A 10,993-nucleotide genomic window follows, 5' to 3' on the forward strand; every position below is an offset into this window, starting at 1 on the left:
AGGCCTGGCATGCTGCAATTCATGGGGTTGCAAAGAGTCGGACACGACTGAGCAACTTAACTGAACTGAACTGATGTAAGATTGAACACAAGTAATTTTTGAATCCTTGATGAGGAGAGATTGAAAATAAACTGAACTGAGATTTGCAGTCTGACCTGCACTGGATAATGGATGGTGCATCCACTGTGCTAATAGACTCATCAGACCATTGGTTGGTGATTGATAATTAGTTGATTTTATTTTAAAGGACCATATGGCCAAATCCCATATCTTGCTGCAGTTAAGTCTTTTCCTGAGAGAAATAGATGTCCTTATTGTCTGTCATCTTAGGACTGATCAACCCTGGAGCCTGAAACTTGGAAGGCATGCTGAGGCAAAGTAATAGGCATTTCTCATTTTAACACCAGATGTTCCTTTAGTCTAAATTCTGAGGAACAAGATTCCAAGACATTTCTAATGAAGTAACAGCTCTGGAAGCATGGAGGAGGCTGGAAGCAAATCAGCCTTATTGGTGACCAAGAAAATAACCTAGGCATGAGCAGTAGAAACTCTGAGTTATTCTTCCTGTGGTGCTTCCTTCGCAGTATTGGCAAAACTACAGTCAGACTAATGAAAATTATAGCCCACTTCCTGCTTAACTGTGGGGAAATAAAGGAAAGGGTCCATTTGATACTTGAGACAAAAATTAAACGACTAATAAATACAACTAGAAAGAACAGACAGAGCCAAGATAGCCGGAAAGTAAATGTCTTTGAAATAGTTTCCGTCTCTGGCCAGTAACTTAAATTCAGCAGTAACATCAAGTAAGTAAATTATAGTAGACAATTGACATTACTTTTTCAGAGTTGATGGAACTTAATTTACTTGCACTACATGTTTATAATCCTTTGTGTGGCAATAACTGAATGACCTTTAAAAGGTAAAGTCTTCTCTAGGTGTTTGATTTTTAGCTAGATAATAATACTTTGAGAAAACAAGTCTTCATAAATAATAAGTAGCCATGTCTATCTTTGATTTCATTGTTCTGAATCTCTTCATTGTTGACTGCCATTCACAGGTTTTTTTTATTTTTTTTATGATAGCCCCCCCACCCCCAACAATATTTCCATGTTGCCTTCCATGATGATGTTGCTTTAGTGCTTTTTGTCTGATCTATTGTGAAGGAACTTGCAGTTCTTCGATTTAAATCTATCTTGCTAATGCTTCCTTTCTTGTTCTATAGTGGAAAGTAGATATGAGATTTCCTGGGTCTCAAAAGGCAATTTTATGTACCAATTACTTTAACCTAATCTCTTTGAAAACAATAATTAATATAGTATATTTAAATAGCTGAGTTTTCCCTCTGCACATCCTGGCCTCTGACATGTCACTGATCCTGTGTATTACATTCTACTTAGACCACAAGGAGGAGGGGTTTCCAATGAACATAAAAATAAAGTCAGCTTTTCCATTCCTAAAGCTAGTTTTATATTTTTGTTGTATAACAGATTCAAGTGGGACTCTGTTCAAAAGTTATCTTTTGTTTCTTAAAGATACTCTTCTCACAGAATTAAACTAAGTACCTTTTCAGTCTTTTTCTAAGTATTTTGCATTTGAGAATCTGAAATGAGAATATTTTGGCTTTTACAGCACCAAGATTATGTCTGAACTTTTTATAATGGAATAAAAGACAGCAGGATGACTTCTGTTTTATAAATTCCTTTATACTAATTGAATTAAATGCATGCTCATATTTAAATTTTATGTACACTAATATTTAAATATTTGTCTTCTCCTAAAGCCCAAGATGGTAGGTTGTTTATACCACTAGATCTCCAAGTTTTTGCTTGTATCCTGATTGCTTGTAGAATATTAGGTCCCATTGAGTTTCAGTAGGTTTGGGGAGGGGTCAAGAATTCACCTTTCTAACAAGTTTTTAGGTGATTCTCATGCCTGACAACCCCATTTGGAGAACATACTGATGTGAACATTCAGAGGGATGGACTTCATAGGTCTTGCCTAGATACTAGAATGTTTCTGGACTAATAGACATAGACAGGGACCCTTCATGGATGGTCCAGTCCTAAGACCTGTGGTCTTACATCTTCATTTAATTTCATGACTTTTGAGATTTAATTTAACATCATGTCCTTTGGAATTTAACTTAATGCCATGACCTTTGGAGTTCTGCTCCAGATGGTGGGAAGAGGGCTGATGCCATTAGCTCCAAATCACCTGGGGAATAGGCAGGAGTACAGGAGTTTGTTACATGGGTTTATTCAAGTTGAGCTGCAAGTCCAGGTGGAGGTGTCCTAAGGGCAAATAGAAATGATGGGGCATCACTCGGGAGAAAGAATGAGGCTGCAGAGAGAAGGGAAGCTAAAAACTTATTGATGACCTAGTGACAGATGCATTTATCACCTCCTTTCATTTAATCCACACAAGTCTACTGAGGGTGGGGAAAAGTATTTTTGTTTTTAATAGATGAGGCAGGCAGTTGAGACTTGGAAAGGTTAAGTAACTTGTCATTGTCTAAGGCCCAAATTTGAATCCCTGTTGGTCTATTTCTAGACTCCTTTTAAAAATATTTATTTCCTATTTCATTATTTGGCTGCACTGGGTCTTAGTTGTGGCATGAAGGCTCATCAATCTTCTTTGTGGCATGTGAGATCTTCAGTTGTGGCAGGCAGGGTCTAGTTCCCTGACCAGATATTGAACCTGGGCCCTCTGCATTAGGAGCATGGAGTCTTAGTCACTCACTGCACTACCAAGGAACTCCCTAGACTATATATATGTGGATGAAGAAGCTTGAGAAGGGAAGGCAGGCATAGTGTTCTATCCTGCAAAGGGACTCGGTGTGATGGAGGCTGAAAAAAGACCAATGAGATTTGCTATCTGAAAAGAAAACCTTCAGTGTTTTGGTTGTGGGAATATGTCCTCCAACAGCAGAGGAAAAGGAAAGAGACATAGTAAGTGGAAAAAATTTTTCAACAACACCAAAAAAAGGATTTTAAAAGGAAAAAGGCAAGAGAATGATATCTTGAGGATTAAAGCCTTCCCTAAAATAGTCACCTGTTAATGGACTGAATGTTTGTGTCCCATCCAGGTTCATATGTTGAAGCCTCAACTCCCAATGTGATGGTATTTGGAAATGGGGCTTTTAGGAGGTAATCAGGACCTTCATAACCTAATCTAAATAAGAAAAGAGAGAGAAACCTCTTTATCTATGTGCATGCACCCCAGAAAGGCCTCCTGAGCACACAATGGGAAAGCGGCCATCCGCACTCTGGTCTTAGACTTCCAGCTTCCAGAACTCTGAGAAAATAAGATGTCTGTTGTTTCAGACACCCAGTCTATAGTATTTTGTCATAGCAGCCTAAATTAAGACAGCACCCATGCAAATGGGTGATTTGTTTATACCAGACATAGAGGTTTTTGAGTATCTCAGATTGGCATTTCTTGGTGTTTTTCCCCATCCCTACTTCTGTTGGAACACTTGCAAACAAGCAGGGTATTCCAGTCTTGTCAGGCTTCTCCTGCCAAATATACTTAATTATGTAACTAGGTGAGGTGTGCATTGACTCTTACATAAGAACTGGTTTTTCTGTCATTTATTGAGCTGGATTGGGCTGCTTCTCTTTTGCTTGTGTTCATGTGATACGTGGGGTGGTGAAGGTGATGTTAAAAGCATCAATTTGAGTTTGAGAACTGATGAGCTTAAGTTCTTAACACTTAACCCTAAGGAAATCAACTCTATTACATTTGAGTCTTTCAAATGCTTAGAGAAATTACAGAAGAAATTAAATATTAAGTTATTGATTCATGTGGGTAAGTCCATTCACATGAAACATAGTATAAAATGTTATTTCATTTCTGCTATGAAATTATTTTATCTTTTGATTTTGCAGTTGGAACAGAGATCAGTTATAAATGACCATGGATTTTTTTTCTGCAGCCTGACTAAGTTGATTTATTACTGAGCTCCCAAATATTTAACAGGTAGAGCCAAGAGAATGAACAATATGTTAAACATGAAACAAAGGTGGCTCAAATTATTTTTAGGACCTGGCAGAATATTAAAAGATCCTAATTAGTGTCACAAGGAAAATGATATGACTGATATCACCCTATTTCTATGAACTGAAAAAAGTTTTTAAAATGATGTGTGGATTTTTATTTTGTCTGAAGCATAACCAAGCTAAGTTTTCAAAACTGCTAGGAGTTCTTCCTGAGGGTAAATATGAAGACTGTGTGAAGCCATACACTTATTCTTTAGCAGTAAGAGGACCCTGGAGTAGACAGGCCCTCAAACTTCCCCCAGAGTCAGCCCTGCATGTAAGTAAAATTTAAGAGCCATCCAACACAAGATTATAGATTTTATATGTAGGCTTTTATAGGTCAATTGTGGCACTGACTTTCTCCTCCTTAGTCTCCTAGAAGACATCCCAAATGTTAGAACATAGCTTTGAGTTATATACCAAACAGGTAAATTAGGTAGTAATTTATATTACCATCACCATTCTGTGTCTCAGTTTGCTCATCTGTAAAATGGGGGTAATAGTAGTACTCACCTTACAGAGCTGTTATGAGGAGGAAATATGAATGTGTGTAAAGACCTTAGACAATGCCTACAATAGAGTAAGCCCCCAATTACAGTATGACATATATGAGCAAGAAGGGAAGATGGGATAAGTCATTGTCTTTCAAGTTGTCAGCAATGAGTGACTGATAAGGTTGAGGGGTTTCTAACTAGACAAGTTTGCCAGTGAACAGGGAGATTGAATAGCACTGGAGAGAAGAAGCTGCCCAGGAGGCCACAACTGAGATCCATCCCTGAGTAGAGGGTGGGATCTTGTTGGGACAGTGTCTCCCAGTTGATGGCTAGAAGAAGCAGGGGCAGTTTGTCTGAATTCCCTTTATGGGAGCTATGTTTTTGCTTTCTGACTGCAGTCATCTTGGGGCACACCCTCCGCTTTGGCAACCTTTGAGAGTTGCCACTTTCAAAGACTCAGGGTCCACCTACAAGTAGAAGAGGTGCTTCTTCTTTTCCATGCTCTCATATCTGTAATGGGGGGGGAAGCACATTACTTGGTGGCTGTTTAAGCATGTATGGACAGATACTTTTCCTAACATCCCCCTCTGATCAAAGAATCACAAAGCCTCCTCTGGATGTATATTTAGAAATGCTGTCATGGTTGCTGTTTCCCGTTTGGGCATCTGTCATGTGGCTGTTTCAGCATGCAGGTGAGACTCTTCCAATAGACACATCGTACCATGTTGGGGAAGAGTCTATAATTGACATCATCAGCCTTGCTACTTGTTTTATGATTTTACTATAACAGGGCAAATTGCTTGGCCTCCCCAAGACTCTATTTCCTCCTTTTGTAAAATGAGGATGCCAGGTGGACCTCACATCCCTTTGAGGTGTGACATCATATTTGAGAGATGTGATCCTAGTCACAAAGAAGGTGACTAGCTCCAGGGCTGCTCATGCATTTCTTATGTACCAATCACAAAATCAATTAGACAGAAACCTCTCTACTCATAACAATCTCAAAGAGACTGGATTTAGTGACTCAGAAGCCACTATGACAGCTGAGTTCCCCTTGGTCTCCATTTCTCTAGTCTGACATTCCCCTGCCCCACCCTCACATTACTTGAAGCAGGCTTTGCTATTCTTATTTCCTCGAGGCTTTCAATGTTCAAACCAGTCCATTAGAAAATTTCCTGGGCTCACAAAACTTCATGGGAGTGAAAGGTTTTAATTTCAGCCTATGCAGGATTCATCTGACCAGGGTGAGACTGTTTTCGAGAAGTATCGTGTAGGATCTTTCTGTTGTTGGCAATTGCTAGTGGAACAGTTGTCCCATAATACTTTGAATTGGATCATTTTCCAAACATGATCATGATAATATTGTTCTAGGCAGTTAGCAACTGTGGAGAGAGGGCATGCAAAGAAAATTACTTGATGTGGGACTATGAAATTGCTGTGAGATTGCAAAATTGGATTTTTTATGTGTTTTAGGGATTGCTAAATGACCAGCAAAAAAGGTTAATGCCAATTTCATCAGTGACTAGAAAAGTCTAGGGTGAAGTAGATATTTTGTCTGACACTGATGGGATTTGCTCCCTGCATATTGCTAGTACTTGGCTGTTTAAATATAATGACAGTCTGTATATGGAGAACATGTACTTGCAAGATTTGGATCAAAGGTTTCATAACTTATTTTGCAAGCTTCTTGTGTGTAGGGATCGTCTAATACTTATACTTTGAATTACTCAAAGTATTTGACTTCATTTTATTTGTAATAAAGGTTTAACTGTTTCAAACGCTTTTTGAGATGAAGAGAGGAAATAACTATATACATAAATAAATTGCATAGTGTGTTCGATAAATATTTTAAGTGAAAATGTGGTTTCCCTGTTTGAGAGAGAAGCTTATAGGTACTTGAACAAATTGGTCTAAAGTGTTCTATTTCCATTTTATCATTCTGTTTTAGGGGCTGGGAGATTTAAGTGCTATCAAAGTGCATAAAATAAACAATTTTCATAATGCCAGGAGAAATATCAACAACCTCAGATATGCAGATGATACCACTCTAATGGTAGAAAGTGAAGAGGAACTAAAGAGCCTCTTGATGGGGGTCAAAGAGGAGAGTGAAAAAGCTGCCTTAAAACTCAAGATTCAAAAAACGAAGATCATGGCATCCAATCCCATCACTTCATGGCAAATAGTCAGGGAAACAATGGAAACAGTGACAGACTTTATTTTCTTGGGCTCCAAAATCACTGCAGATGGTAACTGCAACCATGAAATTAAAAGATGCTTGCTCCTTGGAAGAAAAGCTATGACAAACCTAGGAGCATATTCAGCAGAGTCATTACTTTGCCGACAAAGCTCCGTATAGTCAGAGCTGTGGTTTTCCCAGTTGTCATGTGCAGATGTGACAGTTGGATCGTAAAGAAGGTTGAGCACTGAAGAATCGATGCCTTTGAATTGTGTTGCTGGAGAAGACTCTTGAGTCTCTTGAACTTCAGGGAGATCAAACCAGTCAATCCTGAAGGAAGTCAACCCTGACTATTCATTGGAAGGACTGATGCTGAAGCTGAAGCACCAGTATTTTGGCCACCTGATGGAAAGAGTCGACTCATTGGAAAAGACCCTGATGCTGGGAAAGATTGAGAGCAAGAGAAGGGGTGACAGAGGATGAAATGGTTGGATAGCATCACCGACTCAACGGACGTGAGTCTGAGCAAACTCCAGGACATAGTGGAGGACAGGGAAGCCTGGCGTGCTGCAGTCCATGGGGTCTCAAAGAGTCAGATGTGACTTAGTGACTGAATGACAATGCAGTTAATATCCTTTCCCTGTTTTTCTTAGGCTCGAATGCTGTCAGGGGACTTTACTAGGGATACTAACATCTAAAATATTCTGTAAAATATGTAAAAGGTAAAGCTTCCTTTACCACTAACCCAGGCCATGGCAGACGTGTTTTCTTGTCTTTTTCCGAGAGCTTCACAAGGCCCAGGAATACACGTCAGCCCACTCCTTAGCATGAAACAGAAATTGTTTTATGGTTTCATCTCAGAGTGCAGGAGTTTGCATCTATTTTGAGTTCTTTCTTTCTTTTAGGTTTTTTTTTTTAAAGTGGACCATTTTTAAAGGCCTATTGAATTTGTTACAATATTGCTTCTGTTTTATATTTTGGTTTTTTGGTGTAAGGCATATGGGGTCTTAGCTCCCTGACCAGGGATCGAACTCCCATTTCCTTCATTGGAAAGCAAAGTCTTAACCACTGGACTGCCAAGGAAGTCCCTACTTTTAATTATTTCTCAAAATTATGATATGTTGTAGACCTATAAGGAGCATAGTTGTTTAGTTGCTAAGTCATGTCTGACTCTTCTGCAACCCTATGGACTGTGGCCCAACAGGCTTCTCTGTCGATGGTATTTCCCAAGCAAGAATATTGGAGTGGGTTGCCATCTTCTTCTTTAGGGGCTCTTCCTGACCTAGGGATTGAACCTGTGTCTCCTGCATTGGCAGGTAGATTTTTTACTGCTGAAGCACCAGGGAAGCATAAGAAGCATAGACGATGGTATAATGTGCACTCCACATCCTGATCACCTGGCTTAAGAGCTCAAACACAACTGAAGTCCCCATAAAACCCTGTCATCCTCCTGCACCCTCCCCAGTTTTTATCCTTTTATGATACAAATATAGCCTTAAAATTTTTGGTATTTTGGGCATCTCTTTTTTCAAATATAATATTTTATTTGTTCCAAGTTTCTGATGGGTTCAGATTATATCCAAATATATATATATGTGTGTGTGTGTGTGTGTGTGTGTGTGTATAAAATATTTATTTATTTGGCTGTGCCATGTCTTAGTTGCCCCATCCAAGCTCTTAGATGCGGCATGTGGGATCTAGTCCCCTGACCAAGGATCAGACTGGGGCCCCTTGCATTGGGAATAAGGGGTCTTAGCCACTGGACCACCAGGGAAGTCCCCCCCCCCCAATATTTTTTAACCAACTCAGACAATGGAATTGCTGATTGATTGTTGAAAGAGATCTTACCTACATTTCCCTGTCACCTAGCGCCCAAAACGAAGATCTGACCAAATATTTGCCCAAAAGCGTTACACCAGGGAACCTTGACCCCATATTTGTTTCAATATGCCACTTAAGAAAAATAGCATCAGAAATACCACTGATGAGAGCAGTAGTGGTATATCAACCTGCCAGCAGAAAGCAAGACAGCAGGTTTAGTTACGATATAGTGATTGTAATTATAGAATTAGAATTTCAAAAAAAATAATCTTTTGTTGTTGTTGTTGTCGTTTAGTCACTAAGTCTTGTCCGACTCTTTGCAACTCCATGGACTGTAGCCCTGGCTTCTCTGCCCATGGGATTTTCCAGGTGATAATACTGGAGTGGGTTGCTATTTCCTTCTCCAGAGGCATGCCTTTAATTTTAGTAGGTGAATAGACCAAATTATTTTTTCCAGCTCTTTTCCCTTCAGCAGTTGTTTCAAACTCTTCTCAGTGTCAATGAATACTGTATTAAACATTAAAAAATTTTTTTCTCCATCTCTTATGCAAGAATCTCCTCAGGAATACACATGAGGGAGTAGAATGGCTGGGTCCTAGGGTACACACATCTTTACCAAGACCAGCTCTGGCCAAATGGTTCTCGAAACTCTGTGCCAATTGACAGTTTGCCTGAACGTCATTTCTGTTGCTCCACATTCTCACTCTTATCATCAGAATTTTTCATTTTTACCAATCTGATGAGTGTAAATAGTTCTTTTGGTTATTGTTTTAATCAGCATTTCCCTGATTGCTACTGAAGTAGAGCATCTTCTATGTTTATCACCCATTCTGGTTTCCTGTTCTGAGAATTATGTCAATTTAGCTTTTTTCTTTTTCTTTCCTTGGCAACGTGGCTCACCTTGAAGGATCTCAGTTCCCTGACCAAGGATTGAACCCTGGGCATGCATGAAAGCCCAGAATCCTAACCACTAGGCCACCAGGGAATTCCCCTTTTGCTCATTTTTTTTAAGGTTGTTTATCTTCTTAGTGATTATAAGAGTGACCTAAAGGAGCTCTTTATAATATTTGGTCACTAATATTTTTTCTCCCAGTCCGTAGCTTTGGATTTTTAAATGTTATCCTTTAATTAGCAAATCGTTTGTTAATTATTGTTTTTAAGATTCTGTTTAATAACATTTTACATACCCTGGGATCATAAAGTTAGTTTCCAAATTTTTCCCCTAAATGTTTTGAAGTTTTTTTTCTTACATTTAGCTTTTAATTACTCTACAATTGAATTTGGTAAATTGTGTGTGATACAGATGTAATTTTATTTGATTTTTCCAGATAAATAAGCAATTATTCCAGCATAGATTACTTTTTATTTCTGCATTGTTTATTATCATTGTTTTTATTTGCATTTCCTCAGAAAGTTGTCCTAAGTGTGGTCTTCTTAAATGATTGTATTGCATTGATGTTAGAAGCTGGAGGACATATTTTATCTCCAGGGCTATGTCTTATTCACTAACATTACAAATAATTATTAGGTGATTTTTGTGTTTGGCACTCTAGTAAGAAATAGAATTTGCATGGGTTTTTGAAGATAATATTTTTATACTCTCAGTACTTAACAATGAAGCATTTTATCTTAAATGTGTAGATCAAAGATGTTTTCAAAAACCAGGCTTACATCCATCAATATGAAACAGAAGCAAGAAATATCAGAAAGATTAGTCAACATAACTTACTGGATGAAATTTTCTATGCTGGGAATTTTTATTAATCCCTGTATGGGTTTGTTTAGCTTCCTGAAATTAAGGGATCAGATTATTATCAATATTGGGGAAAACTAAAGACATTATAGGCTTCCTTTGTGGCTCAGATGGTAAAGCATCTGCCTACAATGCAGGACACCTGGGTTCAATCCCTGGGTCGGGAAGATCTCCTGGAGAAGGAAATGGCAACCCATTCCAGTATTCTTGCCTGGAAAATCCCATGGACAGAGAAACCTAGTAGGCTACAGTCCATGGGGTCGCAAAGATCGGACACGACTGAGCGACTTCACTTTCACTTTTCACTTTCAAAGACATATCTTTGAATATTATCTTTTCTGCATTCTTTTTCTGGAACTCACAACTATGTTGGACCTTCAAATTCTGTCTTCCATGTTTTTAAATTTCTTTTTCATATTTTTCACATCTTTGATTCTCTGTCTTGCTTTCCGGCAAGTCTTTATTAAACTTATGTAATGTATGCTTAGTCACTTCAGTCATGTCAGACTCTTTGTGACTCCACAGACTGTAACCCACCAGGCTCCTCTGTCCATGGCATTTCCCAGGCAAGAATACTGGAGTGGGTTTATATAATGTATATATGTCTTTATTATATGTATACTTGTTTCTTGTCTCTGACAAGAACTTTATTATTTGAAGTTCTTCTACCATGTGTTGAGTAACTTGATTTTCAACATGATTTCCTTGTCTA

At 38.6% G+C, this 10,993-nt stretch overlaps 1 protein-coding gene across 9 annotated transcripts in view; it reads left to right on the plus strand.

Moving 5' to 3' along the window:
- OTUD1 (OTU deubiquitinase 1) overlaps window positions 1-10,993 on the plus strand; it is a 132,509-nt gene that overhangs the window by 38,315 nt on the left and 83,201 nt on the right. Inside the window, exon 3 of one of the 9 annotated variants that reach the window (XM_081556784.1) lies at window positions 6,480-7,222. The exons of the other annotated variants lie outside the window; for them this stretch is intronic. The gene's annotated coding sequence lies outside the window, so the exon portion shown is untranslated. The remainder of the gene's footprint in view (window positions 1-6,479; window positions 7,223-10,993) is intronic. 9 annotated transcript variants of the gene reach the window in all.

Source organism: Giraffa tippelskirchi, chromosome 13, assembly GCF_054371585.1.
Source record: "Giraffa tippelskirchi isolate mGirTip1 chromosome 13, T2T-mGirTip1v1.2.pri, whole genome shotgun sequence".
NCBI lineage: Eukaryota > Metazoa > Chordata > Mammalia > Artiodactyla > Giraffidae > Giraffa > Giraffa tippelskirchi.